This window comes from Aquarana catesbeiana, linkage group LG09 (assembly GCF_042186555.1).
Source record: "Aquarana catesbeiana isolate 2022-GZ linkage group LG09, ASM4218655v1, whole genome shotgun sequence".
Classification (NCBI taxonomy): domain Eukaryota; kingdom Metazoa; phylum Chordata; class Amphibia; order Anura; family Ranidae; genus Aquarana; species Aquarana catesbeiana.
Window position 1 is genome coordinate 259,340,120 of NC_133332.1, and position 19,959 is coordinate 259,360,078.

The 19,959-nt window shown below is 43.0% G+C and overlaps 1 protein-coding gene across 1 annotated transcript in view; it reads left to right on the forward strand.

The window, feature by feature from the left end:
• Positions 1 to 19,704: 19,704 nt before the first annotated feature.
• LOC141109019 (uncharacterized) overlaps positions 19,705 to 19,959 on the forward strand; it is a 91,943-nt gene continuing 91,688 nt past the window's right edge. The window contains exon 1 of the mRNA XM_073600975.1: positions 19,705 to 19,748. The gene's annotated coding sequence lies outside the window, so the exon portion shown is untranslated. The remainder of the gene's footprint in view (positions 19,749 to 19,959) is intronic.

Here is a 19,959-nt window from a genome sequence, read left to right on the forward strand (position 1 = left end):
TAACATGACGGATATTCGCACCTGAGCCATGTTGCCGCAGTGCAACTTCGGCGGCTGGTCGGCATGCGGTTAATATGTGTTCGGTTTTAGAGGGTTGAGGTGGCAACCCTAACTCTACGTCAGATTTTTGTACAATTAGTACGGTTTTCGGATGAAAAAAATCGTAAAATGCGAAACTACGCATGCTCAGAAACGAAAGAATAAATACAATACTATTCAATTTAACACATGCCGTCACTTCTGAAGTTGAATATGGTTGTAGGAGAATTTTCATATGGTGAGTAACCTCTTCACTAGACTAGCATGCAACAAAAAACGGACAAACGATCTTCCGAAAATCTGATCATGTGTATGAGGCTTAAGGCGGAGTACACACAGGCACTGTATATAGGACACATCCAGCTCCTCTGCTCCATTTGCTAGGTGGAAGCAATGGAAGTGAAGGCGAACTGCAACATCTAATGCAATATAAAAATTCCTTTATTGAGCCCCACCAATCTGGACTCTAGTCGAATGCAGAGGAAGCCAGGAATGAACCCTGAAGTTTTCTATGCAGAGCTGCACCAGATTTTGCACTCTCCAGTTTCAGTAAATAACCCTCAACGTCCTGGCGGGGATGAGGGATTCCTCCTTCCACCCCGTTTGTGTGGCTGGAGCAATCTATTCATTTTTTTTTATTTCATTCAGCCCACTTTAATATAATATAATATAAATTGCAGCTCAGCGACCAAATTTAGCCAGTTGCGTGGTTTTATGTGGCTCTCTGATGTCTAATGGAAACCCTGATGTAAGGGGGAACTCAGATGTAAGGGAGACTTTGATGGGGACTCCGATGTAAGGGGGGACTCTGGTGTAAGAGGAAACTCAGATGAAAGGGACGATTCGTATGTAAGAGGGAGCTTAGATGTAAGAGAGACTTTGATGGAGACTCTGATGCAAGGGGGGACTCTGATGTAAGGGAGACTTTAATGGGGACTCTGGTGTAAGAGGGAACTCGGATGTAAGGGAGACTCTGATGGGCACTCTGATGTAAGGGAGGATTCTGATGTAAGAGGAAGCTCAGATATAAGGGAGACTTTGAAGGAGACTTCGGTGCAAGGGGGGGACTCTGATGTAAGAGGAAACTCAGATATAAGGGAGACTTTGATAGGGATGAACTCTGTAGTAGGGGGGATTCGTATGTAAGAAGAAGCTCAGATATAAAGGAGACTTTGAAGGAGACTCTGGTGCAAAGGGGGGGGGGGTCTGATGTAAGAGGGAACTCAGATGTAAGGGAGTCTCTGGTGGGGATTCTAGTATATGGGGGGACTCTAATATAGGAGGGAACTCGGATGAAGCCCCCATTCACATTGGGCCGATTTCACATGCAATTTCACATGTTAAATCGCATGCCAAATTGACGGCTATTGCCAGCAATGGCACCGTCCGAATTGGAGCGACGCCGCACTGATCCCCAAAAGTAGTTCCTGTACCACTTTTGGTGACTTTGGGGGGGAAGGGGGGAGGCGATTTCATAGACATCTGTGCATGAACCCACACAGATGTCTGTCAAATCACCCCCGAACTCGCAATGAAATTCCGGTTTGAAATCGCATAAGTTCAAACCGGCCCTCAGTGTGAACGCAGGCAAAAGGGAGACTTTGATGAGGACTCTAATGTAAGGGAGGACTCTGATCTAAGAGGGAATTCTGATGTAGGAGAGACCTTGATGGGGACACTGATGGGGACTCCAATGTATTAGGGGACACTGATGGGGACTCCAATGTAATTGGGGGCATTGATGGGGACTCCAATGTAATAGGGGACCCTGATGGGGACTCCAATGTAATAGGGGACACTGATGGGGATGCCAATGTAATAGAGGACCCTGATGGGGACTCCAATGTAATAGGGGACACTGATGGGGACGCCAATGTTTTAGGGGACACTGATGGGGACTCTGATGGGGACACTGATGGGGACTCCAATGTAATTGGGGACACTGATGGGGACTCCAATGTAATTGGGGACACTGATGGGGACTCCAATGTAATTGGGGACATTGATGGGGACTCCAATGTAATTGGGGACACTGATGGGGACTCCAGTGTAATTGGGGACACTGATGGGGACTCCAATGTAATTGGGGACATTGATGGGGACTCCAATGTAATTGGGGACACTGATGGGGACTCCAGTGTAATAGGGGACACTGATGGAGACTCCAATGTAATAGGGGACACTGATGGAGACGCCAATGTTTTAGGGGACACTGATGGGGACTCCAATGTAATTGGGGACATTGATGGGGACTCCAATGTAATAGAGGACCCTGATGGGGACTCCAATGTATTAGGGGACACTGATAGGGACTCCAATGTAATAGGGGACACTGATGGGGACTCCAATGTAATAGGGGACACTGATGGGGACTCCAATGTAATAGAGGACCCTGATGGGGACTCCAATGTTTTAGGGGACACTGATGGGGGCTCTGATGGGAACTCTGATGGGGACTCCAATGTAATAGGGAACACTGATGGGGACTCCAATGTTTTAGGGGACACTGATGGGGACTCTGATGGGGACACTGATGGGGACTCCAATGTAATAGGGGACACTGATGGGGACTCCAATGTAATTGGGGACACTGATGGGGACACCAATGTAATAGAGGACCCTGATGGGGACGCCAATGTTTTAGGGGACACTGATGGGGACTCTGATGGGGACACTGATGGGGACTCCAATGTAATAGGGGACACTGATGGGGACTCCAATGTAATTGGGGACACTGATGGGGACTCCAATGTAATTGGGGACACTGATGGGGACTCCAATGTAATTGGGGACATTGATGGGGACTCCAATGTAATAGGGGACACTGATGGGGACTCCAATGTTTTAGGGGACACTGATGGGGACTCCAATGTAATAGAGGACCCTGATGGGGACTCCAATGTTTTAGGGAACACTGATGGGGACTCTGATGGGAACTCTGATGGGGACTCCAATGTATTAGGGGACACTGATGGGGACTCCAATGTTTTAGGGGACACTGATGGGGACTCCAATGTTTTAGGGGACACTGATGGGGACTCCAATGTAATTGGGGACATTGATGGGGACTCCAATGTAATAGAGGACCCTGATGGGGACTCCAATGTATTAGGGGACACTGATAGGGACTCCAATGTAATAGAGGACCCTGATGGGGACTCCAATGTTTTAGGGGACACTGATGGGGACTCTGATGGGAACTCTGATGGGGACTCCAATGTAATAGGGGACACTGATGGGGACTCCGATGTATGAGGCGGCTCAACTTTATTTGGAATTTCTTTGCTTTGTTTTACTGAAGGTTTTTTTTTTCTGATTACACATGCTGGATTAAAAAAAAAAACAAAAAAAAAACAACTAAAATATATTAATTTTTTAAAATTTGATTTGTTCATTTATAAAACTGATTTTATTAATCGGCCCAAAAATATTGGTAAAATATACAATGTAACTCTCATAAGTTTGGGGACCCCCTATTTTAATATATAGACCTGTCATAAAGGTGTGATCTGTGGGGTATTTATACTGCTCCAGTATGATGGGATAACACATCTAGATGTATCAAGCTGGCCATACACCATACAATTTTCTTATTCAATTTTCTTTAGATTTACCTTCAACTATGTAGTGCAAGGGCCTGGCTGATTGCATACAAATTGAAAGTGTTTAGGTTTGACCTCATATTATATGGTTTTGGTAAATCTAAAGGAAAGTTGTACAAGAAAATTGTATAATGTATGGCCAGCCTTAGTCTGGGAGGTTGTGTTGTGTTGTTTCGTTACGGATTCATTGCAGTTAGGTGTTTGGGTGGTAAATGTTTAAGCAATTTAACATTTTTTTTTTTTTTTTTAGAAATGAGGTTTCTAGACCTTTCTCATTCTATCCAATAAATGAATAATAAAAAATAAATAAAAAATAATAATTAAAAAATAAATAAAAATAAACAAATTAAAAAAAGCATAATATGTTTGTTTTATCTGGTCATTTTTGTTACATGCTGTCAATCCACTCAAATTAAACAACGGCTTCACACAATGTTAACAATCTGTGCTATGATTTCCCCTTTCTTAGGCCGATTGGTTCTGAACTTTACAAGGCATTCCAACCAAATGAATCCGACATCTAGGAATGCCAAAATCTTCCTTGCTCTTGCCTGCTCTGGAGAGACAAGTACAGCTGAACAAACTCAGCCGGGTGATTGCACGCTTCCCATTGGACCACAGCCACTCTCCCTATTCAGCCCTCCTGAGTGCGGCAGCAAATTTAGCAACTGGAGCCCCATAAATCTCTTTTGTATTAGAATAGAAAATCCTAGCTGATTATACAGACTGATCCTGTAATGCTGGAGGGACAGGAATGAGCCCCAGGCCCATTCACTGGTTGGATTCTGTTCATATCCACAACCGATCTGATATATTACCCTTTTACTGCCAGAGACATTTTTGCATTTTTTTGCACACGTTTTTCTGACAGCAGATGCCGTAGAGAATAAAATAGCGGGAGTTCCAATTTTTGGTCACTCAATATTAGCGCAACGGTTTATGAAATGCAGAATTTCTGTAAAAATATACACAATTTCCCTAAATTTACCTTTAGAGCCCTTTCATACTGCGGTGGTAGAGGTAAAGCGCTGCTAGTTTTAGTGGCGCTTTCCCGCTGATATAGCGGCGCCAAAGCGCCACTTCGGGCGAAGACAGGACGCTTTTAACCCCCTAGAATGGGTTAAAAAGGGGTTAAAATCGCCCGTGTAGTGCAGCTGCTGAAGCTCTTTGCAGGCGATTCGGCAGCGCTGCCCATGCATTCCAAAGGGCAGGGGCGGCTTGCGAGCGATGTATACACCGTTAGACTTTTTCTAACGTCCTGCAAGCGCACCGCCCCAGTTTGAAAGCACTCGGGCTTTCACATTGGGACTGCAGATGAGGCATTTTTCAGGCACTTTACATTTAAAGCGTCTGAAAGACGCTCCATTGTGAAAGGGGTCTTAAGCTCTATTCAAACTTGTGCGACTTGTCATGCAACTTTGGACATCAAAGTTGCATGACAAGTTATTCCCAATGTTTTCCAATGATAGCCATTCATATATGCGCAACTTAAAGTTGCCACCTATCAGTGCCCATCAGTGCAGCTTATCAGTGCCCATCAGTGAAGGAGAAAACTTTTTTTTTTTTTTTTTTTTTTTTTTAACAAAAACAAAAAAAAAAAATGTTCTTTTTTTATTCGTTTAGCAAAAAAATAAAAACCGCAGAGGTGATCAAATACCACCAAAAGAAAGCTTTATTTGTGGGAACAAAATAATAAAAATTTTGTTTGGGTGCAGTGTAGCATGACGGCGCAATTGTCATTTAAAAAGTGACAGCACTGAAAGCTGAAAATTGGCCTGGGCAGGAAGGTGCGAATGTGCCCTGTATTGAAGTGGTTAATGGACATCAAACCTGCATAGAACATTTGGGGAGTGTTTTAAACACACATCAAACATAACAAACAACACGCATTAACACTATAGGTGCGTTTATTCAGCGTCAGTATTTTCAGCAAGTTCTAAAAAAGCCCAGATGTCTCACTTGTCTTCCAATGAAAATAATGCAATGCAGATATTATTATTATTATTATTATTCAGGATTTATATAGCGCCAACAGTTTACGCAGCGCTTTACAATATAAAAGGGAGACAATACAGTTATAATACAATACAATAGGATTAAGAGGGCCCTGCTCAGAAGAGCTTACAATCTAATAGGGTGGGGATAGGGTGGGGGATACTGGCAACGCCCCCTCTGCTGGCTGGGGTTAGTGACGTGGGGACCCAGAAATGACGTTTTACATGTCACTTCCTTGTCAGTAACAGAAAGAGGAAACCTGCGAACGGACGTTTGCTAGTCTCCCTCCCTGCTACCTGGGCGGCACCTGCCATGCTGGTCTGGATTCCCCAATGGGCATGCAGAGCCTGGGAAACATGGCATGCTGGGGGGGCAGCTGTTACAGGGGTGTGTGAAGGTGATGCAGCGCTGCCAGATCTCTTCCATCTGACAGCCAACAGTCTGCTGGTCAGATTTACACATATGGCAGTACGTCAGTGGCAGTAAAAAGGTTAAAGCCCAACTTCAAGATGTGGGCAAGGATTAAATGATTGCTATGTCTGGCATTACCAGAATAAGATTTACTTCCCTTATTCTGCGTTCCAGCAGGGTCCCTCCAGAGCGTTTCTCAGCAGCCTCCTCTCCAACCTGCTCAAGGCACTTGCCTCAACACTCGCCCCACCACATACAATGCAGGGAGGGATAGTAGCCCTGCATTGTATGTGATGACATTCAGGGACCGCCCACAGACCAGAGCTTCAGGGAGAAGAGGACAACGTAGGAGCCACCCAGAGGATAGGGAAAGCAATCCTGCCTGTTCTTCTACTCCCCATACAAAAAAAATAATTTAACCTTTGCAGGTCTGAGGGCCCCCTGAAGGGGTAAATTCTTTCTAATTCCTGGATTGAGTTTTAAAGGTTTTTGTGTGTTTGGAATGTAAATCAGCTCCAAGTAAATGGCTTTATCAATGTGTGTCATTGTTAACAGCTGCTTTTCTCAATGTTTTTACCCTAGAGGAATCCTTGAGATCTTGGGGTACCCCTGATAAAACCAATTCATTGGAAGTCAATGCAAAAAAAAAATGCCCCTTACATTGGTAGTTAATGGGAAGATTGTCCTCCTGTAGGCAGGTTGTTTTTTTCTGCACAAGTTAGTTAGTGGCTGGCCCAGGCTAAGGGAGGAAAAAATGAATGTGTGTGCTAAAGTTCCTGGGCCTTTGGGATCCGGCCTGCCCACCTGTAATATAAAAAGGGGGAAGGCTGTGGTCCAGGGCCTGTTTGTTGCTTGTTTGTGATGTGTTTGTGCTGTGAAGGGGGAGTCTTGCCTTGCAGTCTGTAGGGGAACTGGAGATCAGCCAGCACCTGGAGAACGCCAACATGGGCTACTACGTTGCAGAGGTATGCCTGGGCAGCCATTCAGTTAGGGTTAGGTAATGGACTTTGGTCACATTGAACTGTACTGCTGAAGGACTTTTAAGTAAAGTTACATCAACCATTCTGACTCTGAGCCTGGTCTGAAGTTATTCAAAGGGGTTCATGTTGGTTCTGGAGTATCAAAACAACCAGGGTAGGTAATGCACATTGAATAAAGCTCAAGGTTTAACTCAGCAAGACAAGGAGGAGGAATGTATTTGCTATGAGTAACCATGCACTAGTTCAAGACACAAGCAACAGGTCGTTAGGCGTGGTAACTGGTAATTGTGACAGGTCCTCCGTTAGCGCGCGGGGGGGGGGTTGATACTCTGGCTCCCTCCCTAGCGATAGCAACCATAACCAAACCCTCATTACGGAGATCCATTGCCTGGTCACAAGGTATGGAAAGGAAGGAGTTAACAAGTGCACGGCAGGGCCCAGGGCCGGGAAAAAGGGTGGGCAGGAAGGACGACTGCCATGAGCGCAATGGTATATTGCAGGGATAGGGGCCCCCTTGTGCCAGTTGCTACTTTTACAAGGCTGACAGGAATAGTGACAGCAACATCACTGCTAAACCTAAGGGAATGGGGGGGGGTGCAGTCTGGCATCTTTGCCCTGGGAGCTGGATGACCTTGTTGCGGCACTGGTGGGACCCCATTCTGTTACTGGGAGTAAGGTAACAGAGGTATGCTTGGCTGGTGGAGAGGGAGCAGGCTTAGCAGCGTCCCTCCTAATGCAACATACATCAAGTTACTGTGTGTAGTAACATGGGACAGTCCTCCTAATGCAACTACATCAAGTTACTGTGTATAGAAACATGGGACAGCCCTTTTCAGAGGAACTCTGTATTTTACTATTAATTGGGAAACTGCCTTAATGTTAGATTCTTCACATGACTGCAGCCCCCGCCTGGTCCTGGGCATTGTTGAGCATGCTCTGCATGAAAGGTACCCCCGCATGCAGGGCGAGTAGACTCTGCCCACACCCCTATACAGTGGTGGTCAGAATGCCACCCTTACAGATAGATAAAAAAGATGATTGGTGTCATGCCACTGGCTCTACCAAGCGGTGTTGACCCTGGAACTATGCAGGCATCATCAGATCAATCAGCCACAGCTCAAGAAACCTCTAGCAACTTCTGAAGGAACCCTGGTTGAGAATGACTGATTATATTAATAAAAGTGTATATAAACCAACAATGTAATACAGGTATATTGCAGCTTACCAGCCCTTAGACAGGGTGGCTGCATTCATTTTCTTGTTTAGGCATTTTTTTCCTTTATTTTCACCTGATAATCCTGAAAAAGTGTATGCCTGTGCGAGGGCCATATATATACACACAAGAGGATCCACAGGTGTTCTGTGCATCCCTATACAAGCAGTCCTGTCGGGATACAGCTGCTGCCCTCAATTTGACATCCGTGCGGTTGTTGGTGCAGAACCCCAATGCACACAGTGTGCGTTCGGGGCCCTATACTGACACAGATGTCAAATAGGGAGCAGCGGCTATGTCCATAGACATCAATAGGACTGCCTACGTGGGGATGCACTGAACATTTGTGTATCCCTGTATGGGTAGACACTCGTACAGGCTTATGATGTGTGAACAAGGCCTTACACCTCCATTGTATGTATAGAAGAAGCCATGGCAGCCACCCAGATTGGACTTCAAATATGTCTGCTTTGGCCCTTGTTTATTTCCATTGCATGGGCAACTATAAAATGAATAGTTTAGATAAGAATGATAAAAAATTTTTTAGGTTAGGTTACAGAAATTGACAAAGAAATTGCATTTCTGACAAGATCAACATCAACAACAAGATCAAGATGGACTTGCTGAAAATGTTCTTAGCCTTGAAAAATAAACATCTAAGGAAAGCTGCTTTGTTCTTGGGTTTAGTTATCCTTTAAAAAACTGTTTTTAAAAAATATATAAATTCTGGCATCTTAATGGTATGGCTTAAGGGTTTAATATTAAATAAAATGGTCTTCAGACTTTTGGCCATCAAAATTGTTTGATATGGTAAACACAGTTTTCCCAGCATGTTGACTTTGTGTACCCAGGTATCCATTTCTCGCTTTTTTTTTTAAGGAAAAGAAAGAGCAAGCCTTGCAATGGCACATATACCACATCTACACATTGGCCGCATCATGGAGAAAAAGGCTTTGAGCTCCATCACCATGGAAAAGTATGTAGGATGGGCAGATGTCTCAGACAGTCTAAACAAGGGACTTCTTGATCTGAATGACAATGCCATGTGTGTTTGTGTGCCCCTAAATATGTTGAGCTATCGCTGCCAGAGGTAACAATTAATTAAGCTGGTTAGAAAACCTTCCTTAAATGTTATTGTGCCCCCTGATAGCCTGAGCTCACTCAATAGAGCACTCTGCAGCAATCAGATTGCTTAAGCCTGGTACACACTATGAGTTTTTTCCATTCAACCCAGCGGGCTGAACAAAAAAAAAAAAAAACGTCAGCGCCAGTCGGAGCCCATTACTAACATAAAAAATTTGCCAATGAAAAAAAAAAAAACGGCGTGGGGTCCCCCCAAAATCCTGCTTAGCAGCCCCCCCCACCCCAAAGCACCTTGTCCTCATGTTTATGGGGACAAATGGTCTCTTCCCCACAACCCTGGCCGGTGGGTATGGAGGTATGCAGGCAGGGGGCTTATCGGAATCTGGAAGCCCCCTTATTAAGGGGGCCCCAGATCCCGGCCCCCCCCACTATGTGAGTGAGTATGTGGTACATAGTACCCATTCACCAAAAAGTGGCAAAAAGAAATAAAAACACAGAGCTGGGTAGAAAATTGACCAGCTGAACAGTGGCTTCATCCGATTGGATTGGGTATTATTACAGCTGCAGGTGCCAAATGTCACAATACAACAGGCAGCAGTGGATAGGGGATGAGCGAGAGAAAATCTTACAGTGTATGGCCAGCTTTATCTTGTAGAAATAACAAGTGTGAGGAAATCTCTCCAAAGTGAGGGGAAATACCCTCTTAGACAGTTGTCATCGGAGCAAATGTCACCATTTGAAGATTTCCCCACTTTTCCTGCACTGCTGACAACATAAAATGTAGGACTTTCCCACATTTTCAGTTCATGTGACAATGATCTCCAAGAAACCGGGAGGGGGAAATTCCCTAGCTGAGACACAGATAGCAATAAAAACTGACAGGGGTTCTAACCCCTTCTCTTTGCTCTCTAAACCTGAAAGAAAAAAAAATGTTTGGCTAGAGAAACAGTACATACTAAAGATCTTCCCTTCCCCCCATACTCACACCAACAGGCACACTTGAATCTTAGGGGGAAGTATCTGTACATGAATAGCTACCACCAGCTGTTCCTCTCTCATTAGGGATTGCAATGCTGGCATAATATTTAACCCATTGGGTCGCCTTTTTCCAAGAAGAGCTTCCCCAAACATATCTACCAATGGTTCAGGAACTCTACAGGTAGCCTGATCATCCTCAAATCAAAGTGTGTATATAAAAATTTGAACCAGGCCATAGACATGAAGGGCAGTCAGATCTTTCCACCTGTAGTCAGATCTTTCCAACTGTAGGCATGAGCTTTCCACCTGTAGTCATATCTTTGCACCTGTAGGTAGATCTTTCAACCTACAGATGGTGCAGGAACTCTACAGGTAGCTTGATCTTATTTGATCAAAGTGTGTATAAAATGTATGAACCAGGCCATAGACATGAAGGACAGTCAGATCTTTCCACCTGTAGGTAGATCTTCCCACCTGTAGTCAGATCTTTCCACTTGAAGTTAGATCTTCCCCCCTGTAGTCAGATCTTTCCACCTGTAGTCAGATCTTTCCACCTGTAGGTAGATCTTTCCACCTGTAGTCAGATCTTTCCACTTGAAGTTAGATCTTCCCACCTGTAGTCAGATCTTTCCACTTGAAGTTAGATCTTCCCACCTGAAGTTTGATCTTTCCACCTGTAGACAGATCCTTCCACCTATAGGCGTGATCTTTCCACCTATAGGCGCGATCTTTCCACCTGTAGGCGCGATCTTTCCACCTGTAGGCACGATATAGGTTACAGGTTTACATCAATACAGGTGGGAAATGTGTATCTGGACACCCCCCAGCACTAGTTTCAGAGAAAACATATATCAATTGAACATATACTAAACATGGGTGAACACTAGTTCACCCAAGATGGGCCAGCCAAGGATATTGGGGACATTCTAAAGGTGTCTACACTGGTTAAGCTATTATCAATTGAGCCAGGCTGGGAATATTTTAGGTTTATGCATCCCCGTACGATACCTACCTACCTCAAAGAACCAGTTGGCATATTGTGCACGAAACAGCAGTAGGATCATTAATGTTCCCTCATGCATGTTTTGCTTTTTTCTCTAGAGAAAGGGAAGGGCAGCACCCTGTTGACAACCCCAATGCCGACTATCTCAGGGAAAACCAATAGCGACCAGCAAGGAGATATCTATTCTGCCCAATTAACTCCCCGCCCAAGAAGGCATGGCCAAGAGGGGACAGGGCAGGCCTACAGACATAAAAACATTACCTGATCTGACCATAAATGGCCAGAATCTAATGCTTTTACTGTAGGTACCTATAGATAACTTTTGTCCGATCTATGTTTGACAACCATCAATCTACAGAGTAGGGATAATAGTCCATAATTCTGGCTTCAAATGGAGAAGACTAAATTTGAAAAAGTTTTGTGAACTATTTTGAGTGAATGAGATATTTATCATTAGTGAGCATCAAGCCTATAGCTATCACCCAGCCCCGCCTCTTGGTACATAACACACTTGTGCTTACCATGTGGTCTTTCCCATCTTGGGAGACAGGTCACTTGATTGATGGTCACTTATACCAGCTAGCATATCCCTTACTCAGAGCTTTTTCTTTGACATGCCAATGAGTAAAACAGAGACGCTTTTCCCTTAACCCTTGATGGCCTCGCAGCAGAAAAATAAGAGCTTTGAATGCTGTGAACTTCTTGAGGTCCTGGTTTTGTAAAAAAAAATAATAATAATAATTAAATTAATTCCAGAAATGCTCCAACAGGAGATCTGTCACTGAAATGTTTAAGGGACATTTGATAACTTCAGATTACGAGGTTCTAATCCATAATTAAACTGTAAAGAGGTGTCAGCTGTTCACACAGCCACTTAATCACCGTGGAAGGGGGCTATCATCTCAGAAACCACATCCGTGTTAAGTATTAAGGTGGCGGTCTGATAGGACTTTTTATAAATCCATAGTATTTTGCTTTACAGGTAAATAATATAGATACAGGATTAACAACAACGACAAAAAAAAAAAAAAAAAGATAATACAAATAGAAAATGAAAGCTGTTGTTTCAGAATATGTGTTGAGTTTTAAACATTAAAAATGTTTAAGGGAATTGAAAGTTTTGAAAATAACATTTGGGACTTTGCGCCTCAATACATACTGGGGTTGATTTACTAAAGGTATGTGCATTTGCTCCACAGCTTAGTAAATGATGTGAAGCTCTGTTGACTTCCATCATCCACTCATGTGTAAGCAAAAATGCATTTTTTTTTTGTTCTTGCGTGTGATTGGGTATTCTTTGCAAATTGAAGCTTTATCTCTAAGCTCTGGAGCTTGCATAGTGTCCTGTTGCATGGAGCCCTTGCATAGTGCACCGTCTATTTGCCTTTAGTAAATTAACCCCAATGTTTCATATATAAGGTATTCTAACCACTCCTACCTTCATTAACCCTACGTTCACACCTATGCAGTTGAGCGTTTTGTGGCGCTTTTTGCGTTTTTAAACCCATTTTTTGCATGCAGTTTTCATGCATTTTGTGTTTTTTTTCTCTCTTTAAAAAAATGTAAATAGCTGTTTGTTAAGAAATGGGGCCAGGAAGGCGACTGTCATGTCCTTAACAACTGATGAGTCATCAGCTGTCACCGGGCTTACCCGCTGACAGTTGAATGTAAAAACAAGAACTGCCGGCAGTAAAGAAAACAGGGAAAAAACATTGTGGGGTCCCCCCCACAATCCATACCAGGCCCTTTAGGTCTGGTATGGATTTTGAGGGAAACCCCATGCCAAAATGTAAAAAAAAAAAAAAGGCATGGGGGGTACCCCCCAAAATCCATGCCAGACTCTTATCCGAGCATGCAGCCCGGCAGGTCAGGAAAGGGAGGCGATGAGCAAGCAGCCCCCCCTCTTGAACCATATCAGGCCACATGCCGTCAACATGGGGGGGTGCTTTGGGGCAGGGGACAAGGGCCTCTTCCCTACAACCGTGGCAGGAGGTTGTCGGGGGCTGCGGGCAGGAGGCTTATCGGAATCTGGAACAAGAGGGCCCCCAGATCCTGCCCCCCCCCATGTGAGTATGGTACCCCAACCCATTCACCCAAAAAGTGTAAAAAGTGAATGAAGACTCTACAAGAGTTTTTGACTTGAATTCCTTTATTAAAAAATTCCTTTATTAAAAAAGAAAAATGTCCCCGATGTAGATCCATCGTCAATCACCAGACCGCCGGACCTAAGAAAAAAAAAAAAAAAAGAAGCTCCCGCTGTCTGCCTGCTCCTCTGTCTGACAGTTCTGAAACAGTTAAGGGGTGGGGCCACCCGGCAATGTCACCTGGTGGCACTGCCCCCCCCCTTGACGTTAGCGGACCAGCATGCACCGGTCAATGACGTCACAGAGGGCATGCAGCGGTCGATGACGTCACAGGGGGTCGTGCCACCAGGTGACATCGCCGGTTGGCCCTGCCCCTTACCTATTTTCTTTCTATTTTGCCAGTTTTTTTCCCAATTTTTAATTGCCGGCAATTCTTGTTTTTTTACATTCAGCTGATGACTCATTGGTTGTTGTTAAAGAGGAACTGCAGTCTGCTCACATAATTTGTAATAAAAAAACATCTTTGCCATTCTGAAGCTTCCCTCCAACCACTTTGCATATTATTTTATATATACTGTGATTCTGTACTTGCCAAATATGCTGCAGAAATCTCTTTCCACTGAGTCTGGCTGCATCCATTTTAAATGGGAGCAACTGAAACTGCTGCCTGTTCACTTCCTGGATTTACACAGACACACAGAGGCACACATCTAGCTCTGCATCTCTCATTGGCCCTCTTTTGACTCACCCCCCTCCCTTCCTGGCAAACTCTCGCAAGAGTGAGAGAGAGAGCTGTGCATGATGTTATAAGCCTAGGCTACCTAGGCTAAGAAACAAGAAGTGGGCTGTATAAGGTATTTACTGGCAGAAAAAAAAATGTTTTACTATCCATAGTTAAAATAACAACAAGGGCAGAAGATTGAATAGATGGAAAGATGAAAAAATGATGTGAACGTACACCATAGGAAACCATGTGAAATGGACTGTAGTGCATTTCTGCAAACTGCAAAACGCACTAAAAAACGCATAGGTGTGAACCAGGGGTAAATTGTTAAGCAAGCATTCGTTTGATTTTCTAATTGTTAGTCGGGTTAAATTGATGTTCGTTTACAACCGCAGTTATATAAAATTCAAGAGATTGGGATGGAAAACATTCCTTGAACAAATTTGAATGTGGTTTTTGTTTGGTTAAGTCCATTCGTTCCAGAATTGAATGGTAAATAGCAAACAAAACTTTGAACCACTCTGGGACAATATTCTTCAAGTCGTCGAATGTACTGAGAATTTTCGTACGAATGTCTTATGAACGCTTGTTTGATAATTTGCTAATGTATACCCAGCTTTAGGGTTCAATAATCGAATCCATTAATAATACTAATAATAATAATAATGATGATATGACAAGAAGCATGCTAATAGGAGGAGAAAGGATGACTTGGGCTCAGAAGAAGTGGGCTGAATGATGCTGGTCATCAGACTGAGGACATCTAGCGGCAGAAAAAAGGACTACAGGGGAAATCCCTGGATTGAAGGTGAATATTGCAGCAAAAGATTTTATTCTTTAGCCCCGTTAACACTGGTGTGGCTTTGAAATCGCGCTACTCCACCGCTGATTTTATTGCGGCTTGCGAATTCATACAACAGCAGTCTATGCAAGTCGCAATTAAATCGTTTCAAAGTAACTGCTACATGAGTAGCAGCTCTTTGAATAGTTCCCTTGTCGACAATGGGGTGCAACTTGTCATGCGATTTGGAACTGTTAAAACGTGCGACAAAGCGCACAGGTGTGAATGGGGGGCTCTTGTCATTTTTGACACGCAGTACGGCCCCGCCCCTTCTTTCTCCTCATTGGCCAATTAACTTTGATTGATGGGAGTGGGAGCCAATGGCGCCCCTGCTGTGTCTTAGCCAATCAGGAGGAAGCCAATCCGGGTGGCTGAGGCACTCGTGGACATCGCTGGATCGAGAGGGGGCTCAGGTAAGTATTAGGGGGGCTGCTGCTCATAGAAGGCTTTTTATCTTAATGAATAGAATGCATTAAGATAAAATATGTTCTGACTTTACAACCACTTTAATGCATGCTATGCATTAAGATTCAAAAAAACCTGTGTGCAGCAGCCCCCCTAATACTTACCTGAGCCCCCTCTCAATCCAGCGATGTTGCACGAGAGTCTTGGCTGCAGTGGCGGCCTGTCCATTAGGGGCGCAGGGGCGCCGCCCCCTTGATCCATACGACCGCCCCCTAATCTACATGCAGGGTGCCGGACGCAGGGATTCCAATGGGGATTTTAATTTTTTGAAGCACATTATTAGAGCCTGAAAAGGAGGGGGGAACAAGTGCGCGAAACCAAAGTAAAAAAAAGGAATAAATTAAGGATGAGAGAAGCCGCCAAACATATAAAAAGTGTTCCCACACAAAAAAAACAATAGAATAAAAGAAATATGTGGCACTATCTAGAATTGACTAAATTGTGTAGCTAATTCCTCAATGTGACATCAAGTGGCTAACAGGATAATAACGTGTAGAAATAACATTCAATAAATCCAATAAACCTCATAAAGTGCATAAAAGTGAAAAAAAAAAAAATTAAAAAAATCGCATAAAGTGAAAAGAAGTCGCATGAATAAAAAAATTGCATATATAAGTCCAAAAATGTAGAAATACAGTCAGTAAATCCAATAAAACTCATGAGGCACATAAAAATGAAGAAAATCACATATTATGAAAAAAATCGCATAAAGTGACAAAAGTCGCATATAATGGAAAAAAATCACATAAAGTGCAAAAAAGTGCTAGAAAACCGCTAATTCAATAAATAAAGGTGCATAGTCTAACAAGTACAATCTTCATATAACAGTTCATGCAAAAAAACAAAAGTGCATGTGCAGAGAATGATCGTTTCAAAATTCGGTGATTGGAGCCTCTCACCTCTCACCTCTATTAAAGACCCCTGTGGGTCAAGTCAAGCCTGCAGTCTGGAAGCAGATGTGATCCAATAATCGATCGATCTCCTCCAATCGTCCCAGTACTAGCAGGTCTCTGATGGAAGGCTTCAGGCTTGGCAAGTATAGTGAGGGCATGCAATATAAAGGAATAACCCCATCGTGTAGTAATCCAACACAGTTTTATTAAAACACAACGTAGTAGCTTACATTAAAAAAACTGGATAAACAGCACAGGACAGAGTACTTCCGGTCTCGGCCGCGACCCGGAAGTGACAACACCTGACTCCTCCCTAACGCGTTGCATCACTGCTCATGTGACTTCAAGTGACAACACCTGACAACACCTGACTCCTCTCTGACGCGTTGCGTCACTACTCATCCTGAGGATGAAGTCACATGAGCAATGGCGCAACGCGTCAGGGAGGAGTCAGGTGTTGTCACTTCCGGGTCGCGGCCGAGACCGGAAGTACTCTGTCCTGTGCTGTTTATCCAGTTTTTTTAATGTAAGCTACTACGTTGTGTTTTAATAAAACTGTGTTGGATTACTACACGATGGGGTTATTCCTTTATATTGCATGCCCTCACTTTACTTGCCAAGCCTGAAGCCTTCCATCAGAGACCTGCCAGTACTGGGACGATTGGAGGAGATCGATCGATTATTGGATCACATCTGCTTCCAGACTGCAGGCTTGACTTGACCCACAGGGGTCTTTAATAGAGGTGAGAGGCTGGGGGAATCGTGTGGCGCACCATGGATTGTCAGTGATTGGAGGAATTTGAAACCGATCATTCTCTGTGCATGCACTTTTGTTTTTTTTGCATGAACTGTTATATGAAGATTGCACTTGTTGGACTATGCACCTTTATTTATTAAATTAGTGTTTTTCTTGCACTTTTTTGCACTTTATGCAATTGTTTTTCCATTATATGCGACTTTTGTCACTTTATGTGTTTTCATAATATGGGATTTTCTTCATTTTTTTGTGCCTCGTGAGTTTTATTAGATTCACTGACTGTATTTCTACATTTTTGGACTTATTTATGCGATTTTTTTATTCATGCGACTTTTTTTCACTTTGCAATTTTTTTTTTTATTTTTTTTTTCACTTTTATACACTTTATGAGGTTTATTGGATTTATTGAATGTTATTTCTACACGTTATTATTAATAGAGCCTGAGGCTCTAATTGGCTTAAAAAAAGGGTGGGCTCGGGGCGCAGGCCAGGGAGTCTTAGCACTTCCTGGCCAATCGTGACTCAGTCAGGACACACTTCCTGTTTCTGGTGCAGGCCTGTGGCTGGGGAGGGCTGGAGCTGGCACGGACCGAACATGGAGGCTGAGGCCGGGCAGGACTAGCCTACTGGGATATCGGGAAAATTCCCGGTGGGCCAGCAGCCTGGCTGCCCCTGGGGCCACTGGGAGGGCAGCGGCGCCTGAAAAAAATATGGCTGCGGGGCCGGACGCGGTTCTTAGGACTCCCTGGCCAATCAGGTCTCAGGACACACTTCCTGTTCAGCCTGGAGGAGAAGCAACGGCCCGGCTCTTCCTTCCCCCTGCCTCCTAAGGTAAGATCAGTCTTTCACCAGGGGGGGGTGGCAGTGGAGTGCTGCCGCGTTCTCGTACAGCTAACGCCGGAGGGGGTGCCGTCCGCCGCCCATCTCCCACAGGGGGGAAGGGGGTTTGGGTACTTGAGAAGATCGCAGCCTTCTTATCCGTCTCCTGGGGGGGGGTTAGGTGGCATTAGTTTTCCGCCCCCCTCCAAAATATTTAGCACAACAGGAACAACAGGAACAATCTGGTTATATCTACTTTTAAGTATATTATAGACAGAACTTTTTTCATTTTGGATAGAGCAAGGGAGGATTATAACCCCTGTGAGATTTCTCTTCACTTCCTGTCCCATTGCTAAACAGGAAATGGCAGGCAATCCCCTCCTCTCCCCATAGAACTATCCCCATTGGAAGATTTCCCCTCTATTATTTTTCTGGGGACAACCCAAGAGTTGAGATTTTCTTTTGCTTTCACTTTCGATGATAATGGTAAACAGGGCAAATAGAGAGGGTGAATCTCCCTAACTGGGACACAGACAGCAAAAAAAAAAAAAAAAAAACTGACAGGTGTTCTAATCCCTTTTCCCTATATCCAAAACTAAAAAGAAAAGCTTTGACTTTAGTTATACTTTAATCTTCAAGATATGTAACATAAATTAATAAATGTATAACAATTCTGCTGAAAAGCAGCCATTTTTAATCTTTAATTTCTGAAATTTTTGGATTTCTTTCTTTCTTTTATAAGATCTATTCATGCATGTAGATATTTATGTTCACATGTGTTAAGTAGATTTAAATAAACCATTTAATTAATGATTAAATCTCTCTTGAAATTAATTAAAAATCTGTATACTAGTAAATATTTCTGTTCTCAAGGGTAAAATGATCTATGGTCACATTCTTCTCAAGGTCTATAGTGGACGGGTTTAATGTATAGGAGAGTCCAGTTACACATTTTAGACAGGGACAGTTGCACAGGCCCCCTGCTCAAATATGCCGGTTATTTTTACCCAGGATGAAGACACAATTTGGTCTTGTTGCTCAGTTAAGGAAATACGAAGAGCCTTCCTTATCTGGAGAAAGCTGAGTAGGCAAGGAGCAACGGTATATAAGCCTGCCGGGGGGCCTCAGTTATTTACATCTGCTGGTGGTGAGTATTGGACATCCTTGACCAGAGCTAGTGATGGGGAGCTTCTAACACAGACTGACTTTCCTTTTTTTTAGACCAATTTGCCTAAATATGGGGAGTTTTTTTTCCCAACAAACCTTTTGATTTAAAGCTTGGCAAGCAAAAACATTTACTTTTTTATCATACTGTATGGTTTACTCTTAGAAGAACTACTTCTTTTTTAATTTAATTTATTCTTTAAATTTAACTGACTTAATTTACCACATTAATGTACAGTAAAAATATTTTTTGTATATTACTACGATAAAACTTGACTTTTTTTAGACCAATTTGTCTAAATACACCGTATTCCCCAACCAATATTTTTTAATTTAAAGCTTGACAAGCAAAAATATTTATTTATTTATTATATACTTTACTTACAGAACAACTACTTTTTTTTTTCATTTAATTTCTTTTTAATTTAATTTATCTCAAACGACTTCATTTACCACACTGGTTAATGTACAGTAAAAAATATTTTTTATATATATTAAAACGACATTTTAAGTGCCGTTCTAGAATTTAGAAAATGAAAATGGAAGAGATTTGTACTTTTGGACTGATTACTGTTGACAAAATAGTTTTATAGTGATCTGTTTTTTAAATGATCCGAAAGGTACTCAGTCTTTTTTCCATTATTTCGTTTTCAGGGGGCTGATCATCATATTTTTCCGTCATTGTCTAAGATAAAAGGTAAGTATTCATAGATTTAGAAATAATATCAGAGAGAAAAGGAATTTCTGATGCAATAAAAACAACTTTCCTTTGCTCGGACTTCAAATGTACTTTGTTAGATTATATAGGCAGAATTCATTACAGAATATATACTCAGACAGGATATTTAGCTATGCAGTGCGGGAAGTATTCCATAGTATTGGCTTTTTCCAGGTAAAGCCACTTTTTC